Source organism: Neophocaena asiaeorientalis, unplaced genomic scaffold, assembly GCF_003031525.2.
Source record: "Neophocaena asiaeorientalis asiaeorientalis breed wild unplaced genomic scaffold, Neophocaena_asiaeorientalis_V1.1 scaffold87, whole genome shotgun sequence".
NCBI classification, from domain to species: Eukaryota; Metazoa; Chordata; class Mammalia; order Artiodactyla; family Phocoenidae; genus Neophocaena; species Neophocaena asiaeorientalis.
In genome coordinates this window covers 2443664-2452332 of record NW_020175432.1, presented here as the reverse complement: position 1 = coordinate 2452332, position 8669 = coordinate 2443664, and positions in this window count along the sequence as shown.

Below are 8669 nucleotides of genomic sequence, written 5' to 3'. Positions count from 1 at the left end.
ACTGCTGCTAGCTGGAAGTTGATCTGGCTCTACCAGCTTGGCTATTCAACAACGTTGCAGAACCTCAAGTGAGGCCACTCTGGGAGCAGCAAGATAGAAACAAGAGGCCTGAAATCAAGTCCCACCGCCTGAAGTCTAGTTAATTGTGCTGTGCCAACCTCAGTTTCCTGGTTTGGATAATGTACTAAAGTTACCTAAGATGTTACTATTGGAGGTAGCTGGGGGGTGGGTACTCAACTCTGTACTATTTTGCAACTTGTTGTGACCTGTAGTCATATTAAAGACCTAGTGCATATAGCTGATTCACATTGTTGTACAACAGAAACTAACACAGTATTGTGAAGCAATTATACTCCAATAAAGATCTATTAAAAAAATACCTCTTCATCATCATGTCTGAGCACAGACAAAAACAAGAACACTGTGCAAACCAAAACTATGACGAGAAGTCACACACCCTGGCTACCAGGAGCACCTGTCATGTCTCACACTTACGAGCAGTAGCTTCGTGCCCTTCGTCCTGTCTCCTAGATAAAAATCAAGAGGCCCATGGGCTTCCCTGGTGGCGCAGTGGTTAAGAATCCGCCTGCCAATGCAGCGGACAGGGGTTCGATCCCTGGTCTGGGAAGATCCCACATGCCGCGGAGCAACTAATCCCGCGCGCCACAACTGCTGAGCCTGTGCTCTAGAGCCTGCGAGCCACAACTACTGAAGCCCGCGTGCCTAGAGCCTGTGCTCCACAGTAAGAGAAGCCCGTGCACTGCAACGAGATGTGGCCCCACTCTCCTCAACCAGAGAAAAGCCCGCGCGCAGCAACGAAGACCCAACGCAGCGAAAAATAAAATTAAATAAATAAATTTATTTTTAAAAAAATCAAGAGGCCCAAATAGAGAATTGTTCCACTTTCTGTTTGTGCCTAATCCAGAGCAAAGCTACACCTCCTTGTTATAATTTTTTTTTTGTTGGTTGTGCCACACGGCGTGTGGGATCTTAGTTCCCCAACCAGGGATCAAACCCACGCCCCCTGCACTGGAAGTGTGGCGTCTTAACCACTGGAAAACCAGGGAAATCCCAAAACTGTACCTCCTTGAACCCCAATATAAGAACAAGGCCATTCTCGAACTCTGGCTGAGATGCTCACAGGTCCCCATGATATGTGTCTGCCTGGTTACGAGGAGCCAGTAACCCAACATACCTAGCATCGTTCAACCAGAGTTCCTGACAGGTCTGCCCAGGCCACTGGGAGAGGGTGCAACAGACAGCTAGCTGGTGCTGCCTGCCATGGTCAGAGCCTGGAGTGTGGTTAGAAGGAAAGGTTTTTACCCCTAAAGTCCCCAAATTCTAGGGATCTGACACTTAAAAACTCTAGGTTCTTTTTTTTTCTTACATTGGGCTAAAATATACATAACAAAAAATGTGTCATTTTAACCATTTTTAAGTGTACAGTTCAGTGGCATTAATACATTCACACTGTTGTGCAAAACCAGCACCACTATCCATCCACAGATATTACGAATCATCCCAAACTGCAACTGTGCCCCCGTTAAACGCTAACTCCCCATTTCCTCCCCTACAGCCCCTGGCAACCCCTATTCTCCTTTCTGTCTCTGTAAATCTGATTACTCTAGGGACCTCATATTAGTGGAATCTTAGAGTATTTGTCCTTTTGGTATTGGCTTATTATACTTAGCATAATGTCCTCAAGTTTCATCCATATTGTAGCATGTGTCAGAATTTCCTTCCTTTTTTTTTTTTCTATAATTCTTTTTTTTTTTTGTGTGTGTGCTGTACGCGGGCCCCTCACTGTTGCGGCCTCTCCCGTTGCGGAGCACAGGCTCCGGACACGCAGGCTCAGCGGCCATGGCTCATGGGCCCAGCTGCTCCGTGGCATGTGGGATCTTCCCGGACCGGGACACGAACCTGTGTCCCCTGCATCGGCAGGCGGACTCTCAACCACTGCGCCACCAGGGAAACCCCTAGAATTTCCTTCCTTTTTAAGGGTGACTAGTATTCCACTGTATGATATCCTGCATTTTGTTTATCCATTCATCTGTCTGTGGACACCTGGGTTGCTTCCCCCTTTTGGCTCTTCTGAATAATGCTGCTATGAACATGAAATGTGCAAGAATCTGTTTGATATTTGCTTTTAATTCTTTTGGGTATGTACCCAGAAATGTGTTGCCAGACCATGTGATAATTCTATGTTCAATGTTTTGAGGAACCCCCAAACTGTTCTCCATGCTGGCTGTGATTCTTTTTATTTGGCTACGGTGGATCTTAGTTGCAGCATGTGGGATCTAGTTCCCTGACCAGGGGTTGAACCTGGGCCCCTTGCATTGGGAGCATGGAGCCTTAGCCACTGGACCACCAGGGAAGTCCCTGTGATTCTTTTTTTAAAATCAAATTATTTTGTTTATTTTTGTTTATTGAGGTGAAATTCACATGACATCAAATTCACCAATTGCACTAGAAAATTCAGTGACATTTAATACATTCATGAGGTTGTGCAACCCTCACCTCTATCTAATTCCAGAATATTTTCACAACCCCAAAAGAAACCCAGGCTCCATTAGGAGTCTCTCCCTCTACCCCCTTCTGCAGCCCCTGGCAACCACCAATCTGCTTTCTGTTTGTATAGATTTGCCTGTTCTGGACATTTCATATGAATGGCATCACACACCCTGTGGTTTTTTGTGATTGGCTTCTTTTACTGAGCATGACGTTTAAAGGTTCATCCATGTTGTAGTGTCTATCAGTACTTCATTCCTTTTTATGGCGAGGGCTCTAGATCCTGAGTCTGTGGCTCTGAATGGTGCGTGTTCACCCACCACAGGACTACTGGCCCTAAGACTCAGGCCTGGAGAGAAGCCCATGGGTCCAGCCACGTGCAGCCTCGTGAAGCCCCGGCCCTGTGCCTCGCTCCTCCTCCAGCTCGGCTGTGGGCTCCGACCCTGGCTAAAGGGCATGAGGCCTCCGCAGGCGTCTTGTCTTGAAAACAAATGTTTGAACAAGGGCTGAATTCAGCAAATATGCTGCACCTTCGTGTGGATTTCAATGACCGAATGGGCTGGGGTGGGGATCAGGTGTTAACATGTGACCAGCCCCCTTGAGGACACAAAGTCACTGTTTGCTTTCTGGGGTTGACCCTTCTCCCTGATAGATGTAATCTGTGGGCTCCCTGCTGTCCTTGCACACCACGGGTGTGTTTTCACTTTGCCCCGATAATGGCCAATCTGGTGCCTCTTTCCCTACATCAAACATGGGCCTTTACCAACAACCCTGGGCTGGGGTCCCCTCAGACCCTGTGGTCACCCTGGCAGTGCCTCTGGTCAAGGGCAGTGCTTTTACACTGCCCTTCGAACATGCACCCATTTTTATGCACCAGAAAACTGAAGCTTCTGGAAAACTGAGCTGCCCAGTCACTTTAGCTAGTAAACAGCAAAGTCAGGATTTGAACCCTACCCTGGCCTTACCTTCAGAGTCCTCACCATCTCTCTGTGGGCCGGGATGAAGAGGGGAGGAAGGAGGGAGAGCAGGGGGTGGGACAGGTTTTGTTCCAAGGCAATAAAGGTCTATGGAGGGTGTGTGAGCTGGGGAGAGAAGTAGGTGTTAAATCCCTCTGGAGTGGGGGGGAGGGCAGGGTAAAGGACAGAGTGCTGGGAGGAGAGACAGAGGGGCTGGTTCAGAGTCTGAATGACAGGGATCAGGGGACCAATGGGTGCTGGGAGTGGGTGAGAGAGAAGTTCATATTTCTCCCCTGGTTGTGTTTTTCTTGATTTCATCAAACATGGTAACTGTGAGGGGCTGTAAATTGTTGTAACAAGGTTTCCAGAACAATCTGGCTCTCTAAATCTAATATGGTGTGATAAAAGGTAACCAAAAAAGCCCAAGTTTTATAAATCAAAAGATGAATAAGATTTACAATTACTGCTCAGGAAACATTTCTATGATTTACTCTTTCTTTATATTTTTTATTATTATTTCTTTTTTCGGTACGTGAGCCTCTCACTGTTGTGGCCTCTCCCATTGCGGAGCACAGGCTCCGGACGCGCAGGCTCAGCGGCCATGGCTCATGGGCCCAGCCGCTCCGCGGCATGTGGGATCTTCCCCGACCAGGGCACGAACCCGTGTCCCTTGCATTGGCAGGCGGACTCTCAACCACTGCGCCACCAGGGAAGCCCTGTTATCTTTATTTATTTATTTTTGCCTGCATTGGGTCTTCGTTGCTGCACACGGACTTTCTCTAGTTGCGGCGAGTGGGGGCTACTGTCCATTGTGGTGCGTTGGTGTCTCATTGCAGTGGCTTCTCTTGTTGCGGAGCACAGGCTCTAGGGCATGCGGGCTTCAGTAGTTGTGGCTCGCGGGCTCCAGAGCTCAGGCTCAGTAGTTGTGGCGCACAGACTTAGTTGCTCCGCGGCATGTGGGATCTTCCCGGTCCAGAGCTCAATCCTGTGTCCCCTGCATTGGCAGGCAGATTCTTAACCGCTGTGCCACCAGGGAAGCCCCTATGATTTACTCTTAAAGGAAGAAAGTAGATTTCATGGTAATGTGAATAATGTGATCCAGTATTCAGTTTTTTTAAAAGGAAAAGGAAAATTTTCCCTCTTTAGATCTTTTTTCTGTTTTCATTATGTAGGGGCTCTGTGTTGCTGGGCTACTGTGAGTTTGACCTGTTCCTTGAGTGACTCGTTGTCAGGTCAGGATTTGGAGGAAGCGATGTGGATGACCCAGAGAGCGGCAGCAGACTGCACAGCAAATTTCATCAGGATCCTATACCGGTGGGTGGTGACCTGTGAGGTGAGCTGCCTCCTGAGGAGTTTCTGGTTAACGGGCATCCCAGGTCCCAGACCCCATCTGAGACCTGGCCCTGGGGAGGACAGAGTTAAGGGTGGATCCTCCATCCTTGCACTGTTGTGCCCCAGCTGAACCTGAAGGTAACACCAGTAGTGGACCTGGCGAAGAGGTAGGTGTGACCACGCCAGTGGAAACTTACCTGCTTCCTGTCCCAGGTCCTGTCTTCCGCTTAGTCTGGCTTCTTGACAACTCTCCCACCGCACCAGAACAAACAAGAATTTGGGGCCTCTGTCTTGGCCTCAGCTGCAGATGCCAAGATCAGCAGGGGAGACTGAGACACGCCTTCAGCCCTGGGGTGTGTGTAGGGGGGCGGGGAGCTGTGTGGCCTGTCCCTTCCCCCATTTAGGAGAACAAGTCAACAGGAGAGGGGGTGTAGATGGTGAGGAGAGGCAGAAGGCTAGGTTGCTTCCTAGGGCGCCAGGGTGCATCAGGGTCGCTGGGAGGGAGGCTAGGGACCTGCTGGCTTGAAGTCATCGGGTGGAACTCATGCAGATGTTCCGAGCATGTACAATGTACCTCCTCCCATGTACCCTGTGGGACTCAGCTCAGCTGCAGGCTTTGGAGATGCCAGGAATGGGTCAGGAGCCTGGGTGCATGCAAAAATGCTAAATAAAATATTAGCAAATTGAGTTCAGCTGCTTTTTAAAGGACAACATACCAGGGGCGTGCAAGGTATTATTCCAAGGAGGCAAGAAAAATTCAGCCTCAGAAAACCTCATTTACTCAATGAAGAGATGAAAGGAGAAAAATATCAAATGATCATCTCACTGTGCTGGAAAAACATTTGGTAACATTCAGCAACCACTTCCAATCCTTTGAAAAGTTTTTAGTAAATGGGGAATAGGAAGAAATTAGTCTGATCAAAGGTTGTCATTAGAAAGGAAACGTGCATTGTGTTGGATGGTGAAACAGAAGAGGTAACATATTCCAGAACAAGGTATGGCTGCTAACAGTCATGGCTAATATTTAATACTGATGCAGAAGTGCTGGTTAATGCAATAAGAGAAGAAAAAGAACTGAGACCAGATGATACAATCGTCTAGAGAAAATCAAAAAGAATAAGCAAACAAAAATGGATAGAACCTAATGAAGAGACTAAAGGCAAGTCCAATATAGGTGGAACACAGAGGATTTTTAGTGCAGTAAAACCATTCTGTCTGATACTGTAATGATGGAGAGAGGACATGATGCTTTTATCAAACCCATGAAATGCACATCACAGTCAACTCTAATGTAAACTGTGGACTTCAGAGTTAATAATAATGTATCAATATTCACTCAGCAGTTATAACATTGGCACAATCAGTTGTTCTGATGAAAGTTAAATAGGGAATTCCCTGGCGGTCCAGTGGTTAGGATTCCTCACTGTCACTGCCAAGGGCCCAGGTTCAATCACTGGTCGGGGAAGTAATACCCCACAAGCCGTGCGGCACGGCCAAAAATTAAAAAAAAGTTAAATATAGGGGAAACTGGGGGAGAGAGGGATGTATGGAAGCTCTCTGAACTTTCTGCTCAGTTTTTCTTAAACCTAAAGGTGCTCTAAAATATAGTCTATTGATTAAAAAAAAATCAATAAAATAATTACCAAAAAAATGTGCTTACTACTGAGTCATTGCTAAATAAACATCAATATTCTAACATGAGTAAACTGCTTGGCACATAGTGTACGCTCAAGAAATGTGCACCATTTCAAAATATTCTTCTGATTATAAAAATTAATCACTTTAAAAATCTAATATACAATATGGGAAAGGAAATCTTACATATATCCTCTGGACTCTTTGTGGGCACAGAATAGTCATGCTTAACCAGAGATGATTCTGTGCTGCCCCCAGACACTGGCAACGTCTGGAGACATCTTTGGTTGTCACAACTGGGCGGCCGGGAGCGGGGGTCGGGGGAGGAGGTGTTATTGATCTCTAGTGAGTGGAGGCCAGGGCATCTGCTCGACATCCTACGATCTATAGGAGTATTCAGCCCAAAATGTCAACAGTGCCAAGGCTGAGAAATTCTGGCACAGACCAACGCTCTCTCTCTCTTTTTATTTTTTAATCTAAGTGAGACCTGACTATTGATATCGCTAGGCAACTTGCTTTATCTTCCTGTCACCTGGAGTCCTGGGCAGCCCCACCCTGATCTTTTTAATCACCTGCCTAGTTTTCTGTCGCCTGAAAGCACCATGTCCTGGATTCCAGGTTCTCAAGATGGCCACCTGGATTGTCTTACTTTTTTTTTTTTTTTTCCCTTTAATCTCAATGGCTTTTCTGAACCCTGTTGTGTTCCCCACATACACTGGCCCATTTCCCTGGACAAGGGTTGAGTAGCATCATTCAAAGGCTCAGAGTCCCTGAGCCTTGCTGAGGCTTACTATATATAAAGTTATGGTAATCAAGACAGGTGGGACTGGGAGACTTCCCTAGCGGTCCAGTGGTTAAGATTCAGCGCTTCCACTGCAGGAGGCACGGGTTTGATCCCTGGTCGGGGAACTAAGATCTTGCATGCTGCGCGGTGCAGCCAAAAAAAAAAAAAAAAAGACAGGTAGTACTGGTATAGGCATACACCAGAAGTTCTCACCCAGGGACAGTTTTACACCTTCAGGGGATACTGACCAATGTCTGGAGACATTTCTGGTTGTCAAGACTTGGCGGGGGGGGGGGATGTGCTCCTGGCATCTGGTGAGTTAAGGGCAGGGATACTGTTAAATATCTGACAATGCACGGGACAGTCCTTGCCACAAAGAATGATCCAGTCCCAAATACCTGTAATGCTGAGGATGCAAAACTGTGGGATAGAGAAATAGACCAGTTGGCCAAAATAGAGTCCAGAAATAACCCCACACATGTTTTGGCTCCTTGATTTTTTTTTTTTTTTTGAAAAAGATGCCAATGGGACTTCCCTGATGGTCCAGTGTATAAGACTCCGTGCTTCCACTGCAGGGGGTGCGGGTTTGATCCCCAGTGCGGGAACTAAGATCCCACATGCTGAAGGGCATGACCAAAAAAAAAAAAAAAAGATGCCAAGGTAGTTCACTAGGGATTAGAAATGGGAAAACTTTTCATACAAAAAGTTTAACTCTTAAAACAATATAGTTTCTAGAAGGAAACAAAAGAGAATGCCTTAGTGATCTTAAATTGAGCAAAAATTTCTTAGAGTGAACATAAAAGGCATCAACATAAAAAAAAATTACATTACCCTGATACCAAAGCCAGACAAAGACACTATAGAAAAAAAGAACACTACACACCAATATCTCTTATGAACATTGATGCAAAAATTCTCAACAGTATACTACCAAACTGATTTCAACAGCACATTAAAAGACTAAACACCATGACCAAGCAGAATTTACTCCTGGAATACAAGGATAGTTCAACATACAAAAATATCAATGTAATATATCACATTAGCAAGTTTCTTTTAAAATTTATTTATTTTATTTATTTATTTTTGGCTGCGTTGGGTCTTTGTTGCTGTGCTGGGGCCCTCTCCAGCTGCAGCGAGCGGGGACCACTCTTCATTGCAGTGCCTGGGCCTCCCATCACAGTGGCCCCTCTTGCTGCAGAGCACGGGCTCTAGGCACCTGGGCTTCAGGAGTTGTGGCTCACAGTTCCCGGAGCGCAGGCCCAGCAGTTGTGGTGCATGGGCCCAGCTACTCTGCGGCATGTGGGAGCCTCCTGGACCAGGGCTCGAACCCATGTCCCCTGCACTGGCAGGCAGATTCTCAACCACTGCACCACCAGGGAAACCCCATATTAACAAACTGAACGAAAAAAAACCATGATTGCCTCAAATGATGCAGAAAAAAAAAGCATTTG